Source organism: Salmo salar, chromosome 25 (genome assembly GCF_965601325.2).
Source record: "Salmo salar chromosome 25, fSalSal1, whole genome shotgun sequence".
NCBI lineage: Eukaryota > Metazoa > Chordata > Actinopteri > Salmoniformes > Salmonidae > Salmo > Salmo salar.
Genome location: NC_138315.1, coordinates 25,081,066 through 25,103,914, shown reverse-complemented (window position 1 = coordinate 25,103,914; position 22,849 = coordinate 25,081,066). Strand labels below are relative to the sequence as shown.

At 38.9% G+C, this 22,849-nt stretch overlaps 1 pseudogene; it reads left to right on the top strand.

The window, feature by feature from the left end:
* The first annotated feature begins 4,502 nt into the window (after positions 1-4,502).
* On the top strand, positions 4,503-4,647 carry LOC123730603 (uncharacterized; annotated as a pseudogene).
* The last annotated feature ends 18,202 nt before the right edge of the window (positions 4,648-22,849 follow it).

Below are 22,849 nucleotides of genomic sequence, written 5' to 3'. Positions count from 1 at the left end.
TAGCTCTGCCACCTTTCGGCGGATGCGGTTCATTGAGATGCAGCCTATGCAAAATATCAGATATCTCTATCTTAAACAGAGTGATTTTGATGGGGATTTGTTTATTATGTTAATTAGATTTCCGCGGGGGCGCAAAAATTGTAGGCTATGGGTTTTTCAAGTATAAATTACCAAAATTACCACAGATTGCCATAGATTACCTATTAATTAACAAAATTACAGAAGATTCCGGTAACTTTATAAATTACCGGTAGCTTTGGAACCATAGCTGTGACTAAGTTGTTGAATGGCCATAAAAAGAACACACAACATTTTTTAAATAACTTTTACTCCACTTTAAAAAACATGTATTTTCAGCAAGCAAGTAATGCATCAACAGTTCGTTGATGCATTACTACAGTAGGCTCCCTGCACATGGCAAGTAAGAAAAGTATATACATGTATTTTATTTGCTACTAAATGGCACCCATTTGTCAGTCAAAAGGGGACACTTAAGATACTGTACCTTTTGAGGGAATTAAAATATATCAATTTCCACTCTATTGTCAACTCTTGAGAAAAATTAATAACAGTGCATTCTTACAAAAGTACTGTCCTTTTCCTAGGTTGTCATTTAATGTATACCATTATAGAAGTATGCATGTATTTAGTCTATAAAATTGAACCCAATGATAGTTATACTATACTAGTATATTACATTTCTGTGAATTTGTTTGAGCTGTGTCAGTATCACCTTAATATGTACGAATGTGTATTTTTTCCCATAATTCTTTCCAATTTTTTTTAACAAATGAAACATTTGGGAGTTTAACATCTATCTATCTAGCACTATCTGTAAAAATTGTATCACTTAAAAAAAAGATCCTGCCACATATTTGGTTTAACATGAACTGAAGTCCTCAACCATCCTCTTAATTAGGAGCATTACGGACAGGGCATGTTGAGCCAACTCACAAGAAGTGTGATTAGCAGGAGGACTTGATATTCCATAGATGGGCTCACCTCAGGTTCAAGATGAAACAGACTCTGATTGGACTAAATTAAACCTCCCACCCCTGAGAGTGTTTCCCAGGGCAGTAATTTGGAACATTTTCAAATGGGCCTCAGATGCCTTGAGTTAATTAAAAATTAACCAGAAATGATTAATCGACATCCTTTATCAGAGTTACATTAACAGACTTGTATTAGCTTGACTAACAAATGGGCATTTGCTATCAAATTACTGTGGTCAGAAAGTGGCATCAATCAAAAAGCAGTATGTAGTTTACTTGAACTTCTCTTTGTTCAAGGTTGACATTGTGGTTTGTACATGACTGCAGCATGTTGAGGCATAGCCTATCACCTTACATTTATCACGTTTCAGGAGAAGACTCAGATGCAGACAGTGTCGAAGTAACAAAAGTTTATTACTAGAACAGGGTGCAGACAAAACGACAGGTCAAGGGCAGGCAGAGGTCAGTAGTCCAAATCAGAGTCCATAAAGTACAGAACGGCAGGCAGTCTCGGGGTCAGGGCAGACAGAGGTCAATAATCCAGGGTGGTGTGACAAGGTACAGAACGGCAGGCAGGCTCAGGGTCAGGGCAAGCAGAAAGGTCAAAATCGGGAAAACTAGAAAACAGGAACTACAAAAAGACAGGAGCAAGGGGGAAAACGCTGGCAGGCTTGACGAACAAAACGAACTGGCAACAGACAAACAGAGAACACAGGTAAAAATACATTGGGGATAATGGGGAAGATGGGCGACACCTGGAGGGGGGTGGAGACAAGCACAAGGCAGGTGTGTGACACATTTTGCCAAAAGTATATTGTCAATGGATCCTTTTTATACAAAAAAATTCTTAAATTTTTGGGGTTACATTTGAAATTATTGAACACTTTTCCTTCACATGCTGACAGAAACCAACATATCAGGTCAATAATGTATTTCATATTCGAATTTAGAGAAGCCAATTGGACTGTGTTTCACAACACAAGCAGCAAATTAAGACAATGATTGATTCACTTCCTTAGTGCTCCTAACAAGGATCTGTGCTATCTGGGATACTTGGGATGTCCCTACCCAATTGAAGTTGACATTTAAAATGGTTAAGGTAGGGGTTAAGGTTAGGGTTAGGTAAGGGTTATGGTTAAAGTTAGGGTTAGGATAAGGGTTAAGGTTAGGGTTACAGTTAGGGTTTAGGGTAGTGATGTCGCAAGGATCCCGGATAACACTAACGTTAAGTCCTAATTTCCTAATTTCTATGTAACTGTTATTCAAAAACATGAATTGTGCAGCTTAAATGCACTAATTGAAATTATTTCAGAGGATACACATCAATGCCTACAGCTGCCTTAGCCTGGGTTGCTATCTTACTCACTAAGCAAATTAATGAACTGCATTGTCAAACCTTATTTAGGGAGCTTTATTCTCTGTTGCAGTTAAGTTCTAAAGTGGCCTAGCTACTCCTATGCATTCGAAAGGTTTCTACAGGAACTTTAAGTAACACTTTAAAACCTGCAGGTATTTTGCATGATGGGGTTGTTATGGCATTGTAATACTGGTCATAAGCAATTTAACCCCATTTAATCTCAAAATGATTCTGACAAATTACCAGCCATTTTAAAACAGTTAAAATGTTGGTTCCTTAGAGAGACATAACACATTAGAACCCTTATTATAATGCTTGTAAAGAGTTATAAAGCATTATACCTGCAATATTTAAGTGTTACAGAAGATTTATTTGAAAGTACTGTTAAAGTACATAAGCCACCAACAAGGTTTTGTCTCCTGTAATAGCCTAAATCTTCAAAATACGACCAGAAAAACATTTCATATCTGTCAATTATTTCCATCCAAAACCCATCTGGTGATCTTTCTGCTTCTCTTTCCAGTTGTTCCTGGCTGCACACGCTGGGCTCCTTCAATCAACACCGGTCCTATTAATCCCTGTATGGCAGCAGGGCTAATGTGATGATGGTTATGAGCATGTCCCACTAATGGCTGAGACTAAAGAGCTGCAGGAAGGCCTGCCTGGTGGCCCCAATATAGAGTGAGACTCCCAAAAGGAGCCGTCTGTCGGATGTATTTCTGCCTCCCTCTCCATTACACTGTGATTCTGTCATTCACACAGTAACAACATCTGGAATGCTGGGTTTAATAGGCCACCATCAGTCCCATCTCATTTGGGTTACTAATCCAACAATTGAATTAAAACTATGACGAATAAGTATTCAAAGACAGAAACTTAGTTAAAAAGCAACGCTAGAATTCAATATGAATTTGATTATTTGTCACTTTTGTTTTGCGGCAAAGGGGACAACTATAGGGAGATTGATAAAAAAAAAGTGAGGCAATTGTGGTGGACTAATTCACAAATCAACACAAGTGGCTACATCCTAAATATTAAGGAAATGAAACAACTAAAACACCCAAGGGAAGTAGTTCAGTTTTCCTCATCCTGTCTGTCCTTCCTGATCCTCCCATCCCTCTGAGGCCAACTTGGACCTGGGGCTCTAGGAGCTCTTCCAGAGGCCCCCCACCCCCCACCCCCCACACACACACATCACAGCCACAGATGCCTGAATGAGAAGGGCATTTCTATACCTCAGCAGCTGGGGTTCATTTGTGATACTGTAATGTATGCTCGCTCTCATGGTGAAAGTTGCTGCGGCTTGGTGCATACCCTCCCTCTCCATCAACAGAGCCTTCTCTAAGAGGGAGGCGTTAACAGAATTCCAGTCTATAGAGACGAGAGAAGAGTAAGCCTACTGCTGGACTGAATCCCCAGGGACAGGTGTTTCGTAATGGTCTCAGTGCTCAGAGGAAGCCCTCTAGAGCCTAGGAAGGCTTTCCATTATCATGAGTTCCACTGTTACAGCAATCAGATTCCATCCATCCTCTGCCATTGTTTAGAGCAGCATGCAGGGTTGGGCAATCATTTTGGCTCGAGGGCCACATCTGAATTTCAATATTCAGTGGAGTGCCACACATTTTTTTCTGACCTATTTGTTTGTCAAGAGCAATTTGCGGCCAGAAAAAGGACAGTTATTTGAAAATGTATAGGTTCATTGAAAATGTGTCATACTTTTTTATCTAGTTTTAGACGTTCAAGGCCTGGAGTGTTTTTTTAAAATAATAATTTGCTCTCTAGCAACTTGGGAAGGCTTGCTGTTATCATGAGTTGCCCTGTTACAGCAATCAGATTCCACCCGTCATATGCCATTGTTCAGAGCAGCGTACTTTGACGTAGACAGAACTTTAACTTATAGGCAGAGGAGAGTGAGACTACCACTGGACAGAGTATCTTGGGATAGGTGTTTCATAATGGTATGTCAGTGCTACAGGGAAAGTCCATAAACTTCAGTTGTACTGGTAGAGTAATTACATTACCTGTCTCATAGAAGCACCTGTTCTTTTCATCCAAGGACTACACCATTTACTAAATCTTCATTATTAATGCCAATTTACATAAATGTTACCAAGTTTCAGATTTCAGGTGCTTTACATGCAAAGAGAGAAGGCATCTCTTTTCTGCCTTTTGGCTAAGATCAAGTGTAGTATATGTTCTTATCAAAAACAAAAAAACAACTAAAAAGAGATAGAGAAGGCACTGAACTGCTTTAATAACTTGTAGTAATTTCAAGGTCATATCAGAGTAAGATCCCTGTGGAAGGATGGCACCATCCGATAATATTGAGTGCACACAATCACATGCAGCCTTTGCCCTGATTAAATTATCCCCCAGTCAGCATGTTCAGTACATGGGCCCGGATGGCTTTGTCAAATAAATTAAATCATTAAGTAGCAGGGGTCCTATAGATGTGGCCTTTCGCAAATTATGCTGCACATGCTGTTCAGAGAAAAGGTTTCCAGCTGTGCAACTTTATATGAATAACTCTGGAAATTCAGCCTCTGCTTAATTTAGCAGAACCACCCCACCTCCTTCATTTCTTTGTGCATGTGGGTTGTAAATGTAATTATAAAAATGCAATTTTCACCACAGCTTTACTTCAAATCAAATCAAATTTATTTATACAGCCCTTCTTACATCAGCTGATATCTCAAAGTACTGTACAGAAACCCAGCCTAAAACTCCAAACAGCAAGCAATGCAGGTGTAGAAGCACGGTAGCTAGGAAAAACTCCCTAGAAAGGCCAAAACCTAGGAAGAAACCTAGAGAGGAACCAGGCTATGAGGGGTGGTCAGTCCTCTTCTGGCTGTGCCGGGTGGAGATTATAACAGAACATGGCCAAGATGTTCAAATGTTCATAAATGACCAGCATGGTCAAATAATAATGATCACAGTTGTCGAGGGTGTAACAAGTCAGCACCTCAAGAGTAAATGTCAGTTGGCTTTTCATAGCCGATCATTGAGAGTATCTCTACCGCTCCTGTTGTCTCTAGAGAATTGAAAACAGCAGGTCTGGGACGGGTAGCACGACCGGTGAAGATAATAATACTTGATTATATCAACTTGTAGAGATTTTTAAATCTGAATTAATCAATGAATAAATACATACATTGTGTACCCTCTGTATTGTTACTCAGAACAACATAACAACTAATCATTACAGAGGCTTTCTTAAATTACACAGTAATTCATATTTATTAGGTCTGCATGTGGTGGCGTTTCTATAGTTCCTTCAAAAAGTATTCACACCCTTTTTTCCATATTTTCTTGTGTTATAGCCTGGTTTTCAAATGGATTAAATAGAGATTTTGTGTCACTGGCCTTCACACAATACCCCAGAATGTATCAGGTATCAAGGTAAGACCTAGATGCAGACTGTGTCGAAGTAACAATGTTTATTACAGCAACATGGGCAAAGTTACAGGACGGCAGGCAAGCTCAGGGTCAGGGGCAGACAGAGTGGTCAGGCGGGTGGGTACAGGGTCTGGACAGGCAAGAGTCAAAAACCAGGAGTTCGAGAAAAGAGAGACTGGGGAAAAGCAGGAGCTGACACAAAAACGCCGGTTGGCTTGACAAACAAGACGAACTGGCAACAGAGAATACAGGTATAAATGCACAGGGGATAATGGGGAAGATGGGCGACACCTGGAGGGCGGTGGAGACAATCACAAAACAGGTGAAACAGATCCCGGTGTGACATAATGTCAAAGTGGAATTATGTTTTTCAAAATGTTTACAAATTAATAAACATTCAAAAGCCAAAATGTCTTGAGTCAAAAAGTATTCAAAAACCTCCCTTTGTTATGGGAAGCCTAAATAAGTTCAAGAGCAAACATTTGCTTAACAAGTTTAACATGATTTTTGAATGATTACCTCATCTCTGTAACCCACACATACAATTATATGTATGGTCCCTCAGTTGAGCAGTGCATTTCAAACACAGATTCAACCACAAAGACCAGGGAGGTTTTCCAATGCCTTGCAAAGAAGGAAACCTATTGGTAGATGGGTATTTTTTTTAAAGCAGATATTGAATATCCCTTTGAGCATGGTGAAGTTATTAATTACACTTTGGATGGTGTATCAATACACCCAGTGTCATGACTGTCCATGAGAATCCAAATAGGTCTGATCAGGTTTGCAAAGAATAACTTTAATAAGAACCCCCTCACACCCTAGAGGAGGAAGGAAATAACTAGTGGGGGTTAACAACTCACGCCCTGTTGTAAATCAAGGAAGAAGATTCAGGTCTGCGCTCTCAAGATTCACCAAAGGAATGTCTTTCTTTCAACAGACTTTTTCCCGCTGAAACTCTAACACATTCAAAGCGAATACTGGAACAATATTTCTAACATGGAACATTGGGAATGGCCAGAGGCGATCTATAGAACACTAATGTCATTGGGTTTGTTATTTTGTGATGTCATTAAAAATGTTATAAAGGAAATACTGCAACTTGGAAAGTATACCCACTACATATACAAAGTTACTATACTATGCGTAATATGAAAAAAGATGAACGTGTTTTTGTTAAGAGAGGGATGTGATTTGAAAAGCAATATGAGATAATTGTTTTCCATAAACTTTGCTCAGTGAGTAGTCACCGCCCCGAAGTAAGGTCAGAGAGTGTGTCAGCCGGCCAGAACCGCCCATTTCGAGCAATCTGTATAAATGATGTGTTAACACAAAACACATTAGACGAGAAAAGCGTGAAGCTGCAGCTGCACGTTTAAAGTGGTTTGAACTTTGAATCTCAACACGAGGTGGAGACGATAAACCCCTACCAGAAAATCATTGGTACAGCTGATTAGCTGTCCTAAGTAAAGTATCTTCGAAAGCGAATTTAAGTATGTCCATCCTGTTACTCTGCTCAAACCATCAATATGGCTGGGTAGCCTATCTTCAAATAAGTCTCTTCAAGAGTGAATGGAGGGAAAGTCAACTCTGTAGTTCTGTTCAGGACTATACGACAAGTCATTGGATACCAGACAACTACAAAGAAGGACAACAATAAAATACTTGTTGGAACCATTTCAGACAATCAGTGCCTTACAAGTATGCCGCGAAAAGGCCCAACCTCCTTTCCAAGGCTGCCCTGTTCACTGATAGACCCCCGTCGAACCCATGCATTTCAGGTAAATACATTCATGATTTCTTACTCAAAGCGTGCGGCGGTTCGTGTGTAAAGTCTATAGTTAACCTCTTGAGGATACCGTAGGATAGGGGGCGCCACAGCGCATTTTGAAAAAAAATCGTGCCCATTTTCAACGGCCTACTAATCAAACTCAGAAGATAGGGCATGCATATACTTATTATATATGGATAGAAAACACTCTAAAGTTTCTAAAACTGTTTGAATGGTGTCTGTGAGTATAACAGAACTCAAATGGCAGTCAAAACCCCGAGACCGATTGAAACAGGAAGTGGAATTCTGAATTGTGGACTCGACTTCTCATCTTTCCTTATTAATCACACCGTTAACCATGGTTCAGTGAGCACTTCCTATTGCTTCCACTAGATGTCGCCAGTCCTTTCACAGTGGTTTGAGCCTTATAGAGTCAAAACTCAGTGAATGACACGAGTTTGAAATTGGTCACAGGGGATGGGCCATCACCATTATGACGCCGGCGGCCATGTCTGCCCCCACCTTTGGATACGGTTTTAAAGGCCATGACATCATCCCCCTCGAATCTTATTGGCTCTCTTGGTGTTAGAGGCCCTGAAGATTTATTTTATACAACGTTTGACATGTTTGAACGAACCTACATGCGCGAGCATTGCATTTATTCTGAACTTCAGAGCTGCGCTTGGAGAGAGCCATAGGACGCGCTACCAACATCAGGCTAATGGAACGTGAAGTATGGACTTTTTGACCGAAAATACATCTGTTGTGGACCTGGGATGCTTTCTGATGAAGACAACTAAAGGTAGGCGATTATTGACAATATTATACAAGATGAGATGTGACATGCGATTCTTTCCAAGATGGCGCCGAGCTCTGTATATTAGCTAATTTTCTGAGTATCGCATCTCCTTTTATCGCAAAGTGTGATTACCCAGTAAAGTTAATTTAAAATCTGGTATGACGGGTGTTCTCAAGAGATATTCATCTATAAATGTTAGATTGACAATATACATTTAAAAAATCGTTATAGGATAGTAATTTAGGGAAATGTAGCATTGTTTACCGGGACGCTTTTGAGGGGAAATTATGTAGTCAACCTCAGACAGAGATGTAAAATGCTGTTTTTATATATAAATATGACCTTTATTGAACAAAAGAATGCATGCATTGTATAACATGATGTCCTAGGGGTGCCATCTGATGAAGTTTGTAAAAGGTTAGTGCTGCATTTAGCTGTTTTTTGATTATATGTGATGCAAGTGGTTGGTCGGAAAATGGCTATGAAGCTGCTTTTTACGATGGACTCATCTAATATAATCTAATGATTTGCTTTTCCTGTAAAACCTTTTTGAAATCGGACGACGTGGGTCGATTCAGGAGAGGTGTATCTATAAAAAAAATATATATATATTATTATTATTTTTTTTTAATTATGATTTTTTTTTAATGCTAATTGGCGATATGATTTTTCGCTGGATTTTGATCCCGCTAACGGGATCAGACGCTGAAGAGGTTTTAACAAGCATCAATATTGTTGTCATTCCGCTAGGGACCTGTTTCCAGCGTATTTCGTCAACATTATAGTTACTCTACAACAACATTGTAGTTATTCCACAATACTAACCTAAATGACAGAGTGAAAATAAGTAACCCTGTACAGAATAAAAATATTCCAAAACATGCATCCTGTTTGCAATAAGGCATTAAAGTAAAACTGCAATAAATGTGGCAAATAAATTGACTTTGTGTCCTGAATACAAATTCCTAGAACAAAACATGCTTCAGTCTGCTTTCCAACAGACACTGGGAGACAAATTCACCTTTCAGCAGGACAATGGCCTAAACACAAAGCCAAATATGTACTGGAGTTGCTTATCAAGATGACATTGAATGTCCCTGAGTTGCCTAGTAACAGTTTTGTCTTAAATCGGCTTGAAAATCTATGGCAAGACTTGAAAATGGCTGTCTAGCAATGATCAACAACCACTTGACAGACATTGAAAAATAAAAAAAAGAATAATGTTCAAATATTTTATAAACTCTTAGCGATTTACCCAGATAGACTCACAGCTGTAATCCCTGTCAAAGGTCATTCTAACTATTGACTCAGAGGTGTGAATACTTATGTAAATGAGATATTTCAATATTTCATTGTGAATAACTTTGCAGAAGATTCTAAAATCACGTTTTCACTATGCCATTATGGGATATGGTGTGTAGAGGGGTGAGATTTATTTATTTAGTTAATCAAATTTGAATTCAGGCTGTAACACAACAAAATGTGAAATAAGTCAAGGGGTATGACTATTTTCTGAAGGTAATGTGCATCTCATTATGCCCTACATGACTCCATATATAAAACAGGGAATTGACATTACCGTCTCTAACAAACCACTGTGTACGTAAACAATTCAGTGTAAAAACCTCTAGCATTTCAACTCAATACATAGGCCTACAGTCTATGGCTACACACTGTATACATGAACAATTTAGGTTAAAAAACACAAGCATTTCAATTCAATACATGCCTACACGATATGGCACTCTCTATGGCCAAATTATCCCATTCCCAATCATTCAATGTAATCACCTTTTACAATGTCTAAATTTAGTGAAACAGTTTAGGAGATAGTTTCATTGGACTTCCCAGGTCTTCCCCTCAGGTGATAGTACAAACAGCAGAATCCCATGCTGCTGCCCCTGCTCAGGTCCATGCTGTCCAGACCAACTGATGAGCCTGACTTTGCCCTGAGTGAGAGAGGAGAGGAGTCCCTATAGACCCTTTAGCCTCTGTCTTTGAAGTCTTGGTGATCTAAATGAGGATGTCAAGCCTAGGTCCTGCTTTCATCTGTACAAAGCTATGGTGGCTCAATGAAAATACTCTGCAGTGATTAGCCACTGACTGGTTTGCTCCAAACACAGTGTGGTTTCACATGAGATGGTTGTTGAGGTAGATCGCCAGTTAGGTTGCTTGCATTTAGCAAAATAAAATTGGTGGTCTTTCAAGTACTGCTTGTGGTATTGTTTGTTGTGTGAGAAATTACATTTGTTGTAGATGGTACAAATGTATTTTAACATTTGACAACTTGCAATCTTACTTCTGGTAAATGTTTCTATTACTAAAAGCAACATTTTCAGTTGCTTTCATATCATACTGAAGGGTCTTCAACTCTGCAAATCTTTTTTCCATATCTGTTGTTGGTGAAACAATTTCCATTCTGCTGTTGTGATTGTTAGACTTCCTCTCTCACGTCACCATTTAATACCAATCTCAAAAGCATCTCTTCCCTCTATTGCTCCACCTCTGCTGACAAAAAAGGGGTTTACACTCAAACATGTTTTCTCTTTCTAATGTTTCCTTGAACTCCGTTACTATGTCTCTCTTGAATGTGTGTTGCTTTTACAGTGCATTTACACTGATACATACAGTACATTGTATTTGCAAACAACAAAACAACAAATCTACATATTTGCTCTAAGTATTATTTACCCTTCAGGGCACCATAATGTATGACATACTCTTAAGGTAAGACTTAAACAGGTGTGCTGGCGCCTGGAAATTCGATTTAGCTGCATTGCCTGCTGGGATGTCTTGCTCCCTGTCCTCCTTGTTAGCGGTCTATGCTCATCACTACTGAGCTTCTAGATGGTGATAGTGGAGCTAGCTCAGCTTCACACATCCGTTTTCACCTTCTACACACACACACATGCAGGCACACACAGGGTGTTAGGTTCTGATTGACTTGTCAAGACCTAGGTGTGATCAAATCAAATTTATTTGTCACATACACATGGTTAGCAGGTGTTAATGCAAGTGTAGTGTAATGCTTGTGCTTCTAGTTCCAACCATGCAGTAATATCTAACAAGTAATCTACCAATTCCACAACAACTACCTTGTACACACAAGTGTAAAGGAATGAATACGAATATGTACATAAAAATATATAAATGAGTGATGGCCGAACGGCATAGGCAAGATGTAATAGATGGTATAGAGTACAGTATATACATATGAGATGAGTAATGTAGGTCATGAAAACATTATATAAAGTGGCATTGTTTAAAGTGGCTAGTGATACATCTAATTACATCAAGATGGCAAGATGCAGTAGATGGTATGGCGTACAGTATATACATATGAGATGAATAATGTAGGTTATGTAAACATTATCTAATATAAATAATATAAAGTGGCAAGTGATAAATTGATTACATCAATTTTCCCATTATTAAAGTGGCTTGAGTTGAGTCAGTATGTTGGCAGCAGCCACTCAATGTTAGTGATGGCTGTTTAACAGTCAGAAAATGTCTTTAAAAAGTGTCATATTCTTCCTGTCATATTCTTCCTGTGTATATGAACCAATTTTAATAAGATTTTATGTTGCTAAAATGCTGTCAGTTCCACTTTAAATGCAACAATGTTTCACACACATTAAGTTATTTTCAAAGAGATTACTAACAGCAAGCGTGCCGCAATAAAAAACACAGCTCAACTCACCAGATGATGATCATGTGAAACTTAACTTCATGTTGAAAGTTATTCTTGAAAAGAGAGAAGCTAATAAATTAGCAACAACATCCTCTTTGATAACCCCTGCTGCAGCCGCTGCAAACTAGTCAAAAACAAATGCTAGCTAGCTAGAACGTGGGAAAACTACTGCTCGCTACTGCCCAGTGACCTGTCGGCCTTCAAAAAGGCTAAAATTTCCATATGTTTTTGTAAAAATGGTCCCACCAATTAATTCAAAATGTGATTTGTTCATTCCACTGTCACTCGAAAATGTTCCCTTGATACAGTTGAATGGGAGATGCCTTTATCTAGCTTCTGAGGGCCTTGCCAATGGATGACTTAGCTAGCTAGTGTCACAAAGTTCGTCGTCTGAGGAGGAGAAATCATCGGACCAATATGCAGCGGGTATGTGAATGCTCATCTTCTTATTTATTAAGAGGATACAAAACAATGAAACAAAACAACGACGAAAAACAGTCCTGTAAGGTACTATGACTATACATGGAAACAACCACCCACAAAACACAAGCTGAAAACCCCTACTTAAATATGGTCTCCAATTAGAGGCAACGAAGAACAGCTGCCTCCAATTGAAGGCCAAACCAAAACCCTAAACATAGAAATAGAACTAGAAATACAAACATAGAAATACATGACATAGAACAGTACCCAAAAATCCCAACAACACAAAACAAACACACCCTTGCCACGTCCTGACCATACTACAATAACGAAATGACCCCTTTACTGGTCAGGACATGACAGCTAGATTTATCTCCCCAGAGACCAGCAAAGAAAAATCCTAATTGGATATGTTTTTCTCTTCAGTGTTAACCCTTTCCAACAAAAACTAAAAAGATTAAATCAGAACATCATTGAAAATAAATATATAATTATAATTATTATATCTTAATAATTATTTTATAAATCCTTAGCGCTTCTCTGAAGACGAAGAAGGCCCATTGTTCCCCACTGTGTTTTGATTAATAATAATTTGTAGAATGGCAACAACAAAAAAATCTTAACTATTCTGAATGTCTAAAGATTGCATATGTTGTTCTGAAATATGATCACAGAAAAACTGGACATTTTGAACTCTTATTATGATGGTGATTTGATAAAATTACAATCACGGTCTTTAATTGGACTCACATTTTTCTGGTCTCATTCTTGACTCAGTCTTGCCCCCTCTAGTCTTGGTCTTGACTCAGACTCGATTTGCTCCAGTCTTGGTCTTGATTCGGTCTCGCTTTAGGTAGTCTCGAACACAACACTGGCAATTATCGTGCGATGCCAATCATCATATGCTGTAATGCAATGGGAGCGCAAGCTTCCATGAGGTAAAATCTATTTCATGATTAGTCCCAAATGAATGTGAATGTGATTAATGTTGTAGATTATGTACAATAGTACCACCCTAAAAACTCAAACAGTTTAGCAGCATACTCTGTACTCTGTGGAACATATTGAAACAAAATCCTGTTGTGGGAAGTTGAATGTGCAGCAGTAGCTCATTGCTATGCAGATATTCACACATTCTCTTCCAGCAACATTACTAATTGGTTTCATGTTGATTTAAGTGCTGCCAGCCAAAGGCTATGTGACTATGAGGGATTTAAAGATTAATGTAGATGAGTATAGTAGCACAGGGTAGTAGGAGCTACCTCTCCTTCTCTGACAGGTAGTAGAGGCCAACTGAGTATCACAAGGCACCCAAGGAGACAAAAGTGGCATCTTATCGGAAAACACTACTTGGCCAACAATTGTCTGACAATCAGATTGGAGGCGATAGAACAACCACAACATAAATAATCAATGTTTACACAATTGTCTGTTTTCACAGGGGTGGATTTTGCAATAGCTTGTTTTCATATCTCTTACAGGCACTCAGGACTACCTGCACTATCATTCATGAATATCTTTGTAAAACCAAATGGGGATGCACTGAAAAGCTTGGGAGTTAAAAGTTTGCATAGAATTCATGTTCCTTTTCTGGGTAAAATAATCTTTGTTAAATATAAAAAACATCTTTCATTCAGAAGATTGATTAGCAAAGTAAAGAATTCAAACCAACTTTGAAAGAACATGTGTTTTCAAATAGCTTTTTCAAAGAGCAACAGAAAATGGCTCTGTAATAATGTTATGGATTTTTTTTATGTACTGTACGTGTGGCAGAGTCTGGGCAGAGCCACTACCATGAACCACAATCTAAACAGGGACACATCTAGAGGCTCAGGATGTAAGGTTTATGTCCACAATGAAGACTTGATTTGAAATGTCTCTGATTAGTATACAGTACATCACAGTGATATACATTACCATCGTACACAAAATGCATAAAAAAAGTTCAGAAGTCAGATAAAATACTTCTTAAATACTCTTAAATCTGAGCACATCAATGTACCATGTACCATATCTAGTGCTTTCAAAGATGCAGTAGTTTAAACTGTTCATAGTTTTTGTTAGTTACATGATCTGCATTTCAGATAATACTGTATATAGTATTTATAGTATTAGTATTTTGACAAGGTAAAAATACCTTGTTATAATATATGGTATTTTGACAAGGTAAAAATCTGTCGTTCTGCCCCTGAACAAGGCAGTTAACCCACCGTTCCTAGGTCGTCATTGAAAATAAGAATTCTTTCTTAACTGACTTGCCTAGTTAAATAAAGGTACATTTATTTTTTAAATAGTATTTATCAAGGCTCAATATTTCCTGATTGTCTCTCTTTCATAGAGCAATAAAACATTTGACCTCTGATGTTTTGTCTTTGATTATTGTTAATCTTTGCAGGTTGTCAGATTAAAACCTTGTACGTTGTATTTTTTCTGTAAAAGTATGAACTGTAATTCACTTCTATTTTTGCTCTTTCTCCAAAACAGTAGAACTGTACTGAATGAAATTTGCAGTGACTGTATCTTGTGAAAATCAGTTGTGTATGCTCATACTATTCAGAAATTGTATATTTTCTTCCATTACTCTTTATTTCCATCCCTGTAGTGCATGGCCTAGTTATATGTTATATATCATTTCTCAAGTGACTCTCCAGGCTTTATAATCTTATCAGACATTTCCATGAGGCCCATGCTATCTGTCATTGAATAAAAAGTAGCCTTGAAATAGCATCTGTAGGTATTTTGGGACTGGGAGCATACAAAACAAGTAGCATCATGACACATAGGTTTATTGGACTATCTTCCCATTGTCAAGGCATTGTGATTGACGGAGCCATCCCTCAAAAGGTGTACATACTCAAGACCTAATAGGCTATAGAAGAATCAGCCTACTGTTGGACTGAATCCCCTGGGACAGGTGTTTCATGATGGGTTACTAATCAAGTGATCTCTGAACCTATTGAAGAACCTTTTGAAATAGACAAATCCCAGCCCAGGTGGAATGAAGGATTCAAACAGTAAAATGATGACTCTCTGCTCCATGGTGGGTATATGTAGGATGATATGAGGTAAAATCTCATTTTTCCTTCAACACCACTCACTTACTTTCTCAATAAATAATTTGTCTACAAAAGAAGTTGGAAGCCATGCGTTTCATTGTAAATGCAATTATATTAGTGCTTTTTACCACTGCTACACTGTGGGTCTGCTAAGAACCCTACAGGTAGGGTTGTGTATTATTAAGCCCAGTCGTTTTTTATTGATGTATTAAGGGAAGGGAGAGGGAAGTGTCTAAATCAACGCCTTTCCTTTTTTAGGTGGAAAATTGGACTCTCCACTCTAATCGAGGGCCAGATTGATCTGATAAGAGCAATTCCATTATTTTGGTTACTCTATTTTTGATAATGGATGATGTTATTGCCTGGTCGGTCTGTGCAATCAGAAAGCTATAATGGGTTTTTCTGAATACCCATAGAATATTTGATTGCACTTTATTTGAAGGGGGTACACCTGACAACCAATAATAATATAAGGACTAATACTATACAAAGCAGCTTATATGAATATGTCATGACACTTCTTTCAACTGAGTGTTTTGCTAACATCCATAACAGCATTTGCAACACATTTATTCAACATCAGTGGAGAGATTTGTCAAAATAAAAGTGTATTTGTATTACACTACAGCGTGTTAAAGAGTAAGACATATTATTGTGTTGTTTTGACTGCAATCAAATACAAAGCGCAAAGTGGAATTATAATACTTGGCTGACACCGTCATAGGATGCCATCTTTCCAACAAGTCAGTTCTTCAAATTTTTGCCCTGCTAGAGCTGCCCCGGTCAACTGTAAGTGCTGTTATTGTGAAGTGGAAACGTCTATGAAAAACAACGGCTTAGCCCGCGAAGTGCTAGGCCACACAAGCTCACAGAACAGGACCGCGGAGTGCTGAAGTGCGTAGCGCGTAAAAATTGTTTGTCCTCGGTTGCAACACTCACCACCGAGTTCCAAACTGCAGTTGCCTCTAGAAGCAACTTCAGCACAACTGTTCGTTGGGAGGTTCATGAAATGGGTTTCCATGGCTGAGCAGTCGCACACAAGCCTAAGATCACCATGCGCAATGCCAAGAATCGGCTGGAACGTTGTAAAGCTCACCACCATTGGACTCTGGAGCAGTGGAAACGTTCTCTGGAGTGATGAATCATGCTTCACCATCTGGCAGTCCGACGGACGAATCTGGGTTTGGGAGATGCCAGGATGCATAGTACCAACTGTAAAGTTTGGTGGGGGAGGAATAAAGTTCTGGGGCTGTTATTCAAAGTTCGGGCTAGGCCCCTTAATTCCAGTGAAGGGAAATCTTAATGCTACAATGACATTCTAGACGATTCTGTGCTTCCAACTTTGTGGCAACAGTTTTGGGGAAGGCCCTTTCCTGTTTCAGCATGACATTGCCCACGTGCACAGTGAGAGGTCCATAAAGAAATGGTTTGTCGAGATCGGTGTGGAAGAACTTGACTGGCCTGCACAGAGCCCTGACCTCAACTCCATCGAACGCCTTTGAGATGAATTGGAATGCAGACTGCGAGCCAGGCCTAATCTCCAGCAATGTTACAACATCTAGTAGAAAACCTTCCTAGAAGAGTGGACAATGTTATAACAGCAAAGGGGGATCAACTCCATATTAACGCCCATGATTTTGGAATGTGATGTTCGACGACCAGATGTCCACATACTTTTGGTCTGCCCTATGTACATAGTCATGGAATCACTGGTCACTTTAATAATGTTTACATACTATTTTTCTAATTTCATATGTATATACTGTATTCTACTGTACTGTAGTCAATGCGACTCCGACAGTGCTCGTCCTAATATTTATATATTTCTTAATTCCATTATTTTACTTTGAGATTTGTGTGTATTGTTGTAAATTGTTTGATACTAATACACTGCTGGAGCTAGGAACACAAGCATTTCGCTACACCCGCAGTAACATCTGCTAAATATGTGACCAATACAATTTGATTTGGTGTATATATACAGTATATTTGCCATAAACAGCTTACAAGTTGATTTAACAACTTTAGAGAGCAAATCAAGGCGATCATTACACTTTTACTTAATTCATGGTAATTATTTGAATTGCTGAGTGCTTTTATAATTGCAAAACTACTGCTTGCAAATGATTTACAGACACACTTTGATCACTGCAATTAAAGCTGCTAGTTCTGACACTTATCACATATTTACTTCATCTGTTGTTTGATGAATGAAACTGCTGTAATGCTGATTGTTTAATGCAATTATTTGCCATGGCCGAAAGCTCTCTCTTGAGTCTGCACTGCAGCCTCACTGCATTTGTGAATAGAATGGAATAATAACTGTCTAAACACTTCTACAATAATGTGGATGCTAGAAGTATTTAGAAACATATATAAATATTATACTTTGACTACGTTAATACACATAAGGGAATTTGTCCCAATACTTTTGGTCCCCTAAAATGGGGGGACTATGTACAAAAAGTGCTGTCATTTCTAAATGGTTCACCCGATATACCCTCAAATTAAAGCCAAAAGTCTGCCCTTTAACCTCATAGTCTTTTAAAGAAAAAACTTTATTTAACTAAGCAAGTCAGTTAAGAACAAATTCTTATTTACAATGACGGCCCACCCCGGCCAAACCCTAACCCGGACGACACTGGGCCAATTGTGCGCCGCCCTATGGGACTCCCAATCACGGCCAGTTGTGATACAGCCTGGAATCAAACCAGGGTCTGTAATGATGCCTCTAGCACTGAGATGCAGTGCCTTAGACCGCTGCGCCACTCGGGAGCTTTGTATAATTTCAAATCCAAAGTGTTGGAGTACAGAGCTAAAACAGGAAAAACATTTGTTACTGTTCCAATCCTTTTGGAGCTCAATCAGATTGACATCCGCATAGCGTTGTTTTGACGGTGTCGGAGGTAGAACTGCTTTAGAGCTGTCAAATCCACAAGCAGCTTCTTGCGTTACCTTATCGTGGACACTACCATTGGTGACACTCAACTATAATCTGACAAATCCTATGCATCCACATTACAAGTTCAAAAACTCGAATTAGACTGATAGGCATAAATGCTCCATCCAAATGAACACGAAAACATGCGTTAGCCTAACATCAAAGGTTTGATATTTGAGAGTCATTATTTCTAACATGGATAGAGCTTTCTATCACCATTTTGAACTTCTAATGCAGTAGGGATAATAAGGAAGGGAGTGGTTTGTGACACACAAGAGCAGCCACACTCACCTATATGTTAGCGCGTACATCAGTAACACCTCTAACACCGCCAAAATATCAGCATGTGGATGTCGGCCAACGCTAGTTAACGCTGGTTAACGCTCAATCTGATTGAATCCAGGCTTACATTTAAAACTGCATACAAATGAAAGTATGTATTTCCAAGTTCTAGATACAATGGATTTCCGTGGAAGTTACGATTTGAAGTCAATAACTGGATGGCACTGAATTCCCAGGTAGACTGTTCAAAGAAATTAAATATAGACATCATCTGAGATCCGCTTTAGCCCTTCAGTATGTTCTCAAGCCTTTCAATAGATACATTGTATAATGTATTACACCACCATAATGTCACATTTTCCTCAGTCATAATCTTGATTGACATTATGTATAGCTCTAGTTTGGTTCAGGCTCACCGTTACTCATTTTACACTATTTTCAGATGTCATATTATGAATAAAAACCAGCCAACTGCAATATTAAATAAATGACAGACATCCTTTGATGTCATCATTACTGGGGCTTTTATCTCTTGAAAGATGTGTCGGAGTAAATTGCCATCATTTTTCTAACTCTTCTAATATGAGTCGGGATGTGTAACTAGTCATCCTCAAAGGGTGCTGGGATAGGATGAGAATGATCTATTTTACCTATAATTATATTTTCTGAGTTATTGGCAGATAACATTATGATCCGACTGATTCACTTCAGTGTCTTCAGTTTGGTCTGCTACATATCGCCTGTTATCACCACCCATGCATGCGTACTCTGTGCTTCGTCCTCTGAGCTCTGTCCTTGATGGATAAGTTAGCCTCAGACTCCGATCTCCCAGTTCAAGGTGGGCACACCTGACTATTACCAAAGGATTTTGGGATAGCTCAGAAATAATCAACTGGGTTCACTGATTACATGTGATATATGGGTTATTTGGAAAAAGACCTTGTTGTATGTCAGAGGGCCTTTTTTATGATTATCCCTTTTGACACAAATTACTTTTTGATTTGCTTGATTTGCTCATTTGGGTAGATCCATCCTGTTCACATGGCCTGAGAACTTCTATTGAGGAGTTTTACTCTCTGCCACAATCTTGAAGGCAAGGCTTTCCACTTTCACCACTAATCTTCCTATTAGTTAAAACATCTGGACTCACTCTGTAACCAAACCGCTTTCTAGTCTACATTGTGGTCTTAACAGTATGTTGAGATTTTCCAACTGAAGGATCTGAAACCATTCTCCATAGACTCATTTAGGCAGACCTCTAGTGTTGAAATACCATGAAAAATCGGGCTTCAGCATATCTGTCTGGTGAGTTTTGATTTGACGTCTTCAACAAACTGTTCAAAATAAATCATTTTCTCCATACACACTAAGCAGGTGACCCTCTAGCCCACACATTTTTATCCCAAACTTGTATCATGGTCAGTTAAGCTCAATACGAGTGTTTTTAGGGATAGTGCAGCCATGCATGCAGAAAGAGCAGGAACATTGACTGCCAGAGAGATGGTAAAAGGGGAAGGATGCTGCTAAATGTGCTTATTGGCCTATCTATAGACAGTATTATGTAATACACTCACCTCACGGTTTAGTGCCTCTACATCTCAACTTCCTAATTCCCCTGATCAAACTAGTGCATATTTTATAACCTGTCATCTCCATGACTTCATACTGTATATAGAAGTGGCATCATGATTTGGCTATATTTATAGTGAAACATACAAAGCAAAACCCTCCATTATTCCTCACCTACATTACAGAGAAAATATGCAAGATATGCATTCATCAGTTTAAGGGAATCAGTTTAATGGAATCTAAACCCTCGTTTCATTCACACACTTAGGCACGCACATACGCACACATCCCTTATTTTGACCCAGAGGAAATTAGGAGATGTGTGAGCTGAGCTTTATCCTGAAGATGGGATTGTCTCAGTCACCATTCATGATGCAACAATATCTCATTAACAGGATTAGTTTGAATGAACTATAGCAAAGATGTCCTTCTGAGAGAGGATTTAACGTCTTAGATGCAATACCGCCCATCAGTGAGATACGGTTATTATTGTGCTGCTTTGTGGAACGCTTCTTGGTCATGTTTAAGGAAGTTGTAATATAAAACAGTAGGATATACTGTAAAAGTAAACACAGGGTATAAATCAAGGTTCAATGTTAAGACCCATGAATAAATTCCGTCAAAATGTTTGGTTTAAAAACAAATGTATGTATTTGGCACATTTGTCAATGTTTTCTCTTGCTCTTCTCACAGACTTCATATACGTTGTCATTTCCAGACTTTATATTCTTTCAACAACAAAAAATGTCAGACTTCATCATGCCCTAGTTTCACCCGAGTTCCAGTTGGGTCAAAATCAACCTTCTCTTTATTTGTTTGGAGGAAAGAACATCAGGGTATACTAAATGTATTGACTTTCCAGTTTGGGTTTAGGTGTCAATGACCTGCACTGGTCAAGACGGAATTAACTGTATGTTGATAGGCCTACCTGGTCCCTTTTGAATAGGTTGACCTACATAATGTGGCTCGCTCAATGGCTGCACCCTACGTGAACTGTATTAAAGACTAGCTGAAATATACTCATTTCTTTATGTTTTTCCACTATAGAAAAATCCACAAGGGCATTTCTGGAAGATGTCAAAGACTGTCACTCTGGCTTCATGTACATTGAGGCAAAATTAGCATAACATTAACAAACACTGTGCCTGGTCAGATGACCATGGAATAGATCAAACAATTATGGTGGGTAACAATCAACTACTTATAAAATGGGATGTGATTAAATGTATGAGGGTATTCACACTCACAGGCCTGTGTAAGCAGTTATACACATCATATGCCTACAATGTTACATTATGTGATTAAAATACAATCTACTAGACAGGCAAATCTGCTGCGGCTATAGATGCAGTATTTCCAGGCGTGGTGATAATGGCGCTTTACAGCGAGTGGGAAATTAGCAGTAAAAGGCTTTTGTTTGATTTATTTATGTCCCCGCAGCATTTTATGTTTCATATTTCACAGCGAAATAAAAGCGGGGTTAGATGTGGGTCCAATCCCTTGATGCTTCCAACCAAAATGAGACAGTAAAAGGAAAAGTAGCATACTGAAAACGTCCAAACGCAAAACTTAAATATTTAAAAGACTGATCCATCCTGTTTTTTTATTCTCTCAAGGCGCATAAGAAAGAGGAAGAACATCTTAGAGTCCATATGGTACACACAGTGAGATGTTATGCTTGTGTCACTCCCCAAATGAGGAGAAAAATTGCTTTTGCCAGCCACATTCCTTAGTTGATTCTACGACGGTACTGCCACAAATCTCATCATCTGTTTAAGTCTCTGATATGGTCCCATGGGTGGTCTCATGGTATTGATACAGGGCCTTAAAATGAATGGAAGTCAGCCATAATGGTGTGTGTGGGGGGGAGGAGGGGAGCATCATTAGTTTCAATAAAAGTATTGGATGCATGTCAATCTGGTGGTGTGTCAATCCGCTGTGTTTAAGGGGGTGGTAAATTAGCTTTCATCCTGATTGATTACAGAGCAGAGGGCTGGGCTCAGCAGGAAATCCTGTCTAGGAAAAACATACTTTTCTCCCAACAGGATGTGTTAGGATCACTAAATGCACTACATCCCATCACCATACATTTCACCCAACATATGCGTTTGTTACGGTGGCCTAAGGGACAAAATAGCTAGGATCACTGAAGGTGGAACATAGTCAACAGATGTGTTAGGATCACTGAAAGCACAATCCCCCATCACACCTTCAGATCAGTGTCTCTCTCACCACACCCGGCTCAACAATGCTAGACTAATAGACTGATCCACAGGTTATATAGCTCAGAGGCTAATGTGTACAATGTGAAAGAATACACTGTACAGCAAAGATCCCATGATTTGACATCAGCTGTAACGTTTCCTAATATATGCATTTAAATAACAGGCACCAAGAACAATAGCTGAAGACAAGCCATATCTATCTTCAATTATCCTTTCTCTCAGCTTGCTTCTCATCTCAACCTGTATTTTATAACTCTCTGTGACAGCATCATAGTTTGCTTCTGTGGACAGTGGGTTCCATGACCCTCTGTACCTATTCGTTTTTCTTCCTGGACACAATAAATGGG